Source organism: Mandrillus leucophaeus, unplaced genomic scaffold (assembly GCF_000951045.1).
Source record: "Mandrillus leucophaeus isolate KB7577 unplaced genomic scaffold, Mleu.le_1.0 Scaffold1904, whole genome shotgun sequence".
NCBI lineage: Eukaryota > Metazoa > Chordata > Mammalia > Primates > Cercopithecidae > Mandrillus > Mandrillus leucophaeus.
The window spans coordinates 95,297-96,785 of record NW_012101926.1 but is presented as its reverse complement, the minus strand read 5'-3'; positions in this window follow the sequence as shown (position 1 = coordinate 96,785).

Here is a 1,489-nt window from a genome sequence, read left to right as displayed (position 1 = left end):
AGCCCACCCTAAAGTAATGAATGAAGCTCAGTTGTTAAAGTTGTTACTTGGACCTGAGAGTTGTGTAGCACCTGAGGGGACAGAATGAAATGGGGAGGTCATTGTGTCGGTGAAAATATTAACATAGAGTTGGGCTGGGCACGGTGGCTCACACCTGTAACCACAGCACTTTGGGGGGCCAAGGAAGGAAGATCACTTGAGGCCAGGAGTTTGAGAACAACCTGGCCAACATGGTGAAACCCTGTCTCTACTAAAATACAAAAAATTAGCCGGGTGTTGTAGCACTCACCTGCAATCCCAACTACTCGGGAGGCTGAGGCAAGAGAATTGCTTGCACCAGGAAGCAGAGGTTTCAGTGAGCCGAGATCACACTATTGCACTGCAGCCTGAGAGACAGAGCAAGATTCTGTCTCAAAAAAACAAAACCAAAAACCCCACAATATTAACATGGAGCTATGTGAAAATTGTCTGTCTGTGAGACCAGAACGCAATCTCAGTTTAGCAGAGTGTGTGCATTGAGAGGTGAAAGGTGATAAAAGCAGACACAAATGTGTTAGCAAGATTTCCTACAGTCTTGAGTGACAGGTCAACAGGTTAATTATTGATATGGACAAATAGCAAGGAAGTGATGCAAAGCAGAGAGGAATTGAAACAGGTTCAACTCAGGTGGTTTACAGAAAGGAAGAGAACATGGAGCGTTTTCTAATATATAATTTTAAATTTGTCTATTTGCCTTAAAGAAGGCATGCTGCATAGTACTAATTTAGAAATATGTTGGAAAAGGTAGAGGTGTGTTTTGTTATGCAGACAGAAACAAGAAATTTGGAAATAGATGTAAAAGGTGGAAGAGTAATTTTGGAAGAGGAAACAGTATCAGTTATTTACAGGTTTATTATGCTTAATGCATCACTATATTCAATGGCAGTTGTATAGGTCGGGAAAAAAAAACAGACAAAAATCAAAGAAGAGAGAGAGAAAAAAACAGAATACTTGCATCCAAGAAACCATAAGAATATGCTAAGTAGGCAAAAGGAGTTTGGTCAAATGGAGCCAAAAGAATAATAAAGATGAATGTTCCATGTTCCTCTTGGGGCATTTGTCTTAGAGGCCTTCTTTTCATTAAAATGTTGTAGTAATAAACTAGAAAAAATTATGTGAGAATGAGGTGACAAACTGGGCCTCATGTGGTTCAAGTAGCTCTGCTTTTAGCAGAAGAACAAGAGAGAATTTGGGTAGAAAGAAGATGCTTCCCTCACCTTACATATGTAGCCATGTTTTAGTTACTACAAATCTACATGATGCATCCTCAACTGACTTGGTCCCAGTCAAATGTCACTCCAGTAGATGTCCCTAAATCCACCTTCCATCACCTGCTTTATTGGTGGCCTCCAGTGGTGGGATGGGGACCCAACACCTGGGAACTGTAGGGCTCACTCTCCCCACATGATGTCTTTAGAATTGGCTGGCACGGTTGGCTGTGGCTAGTTTC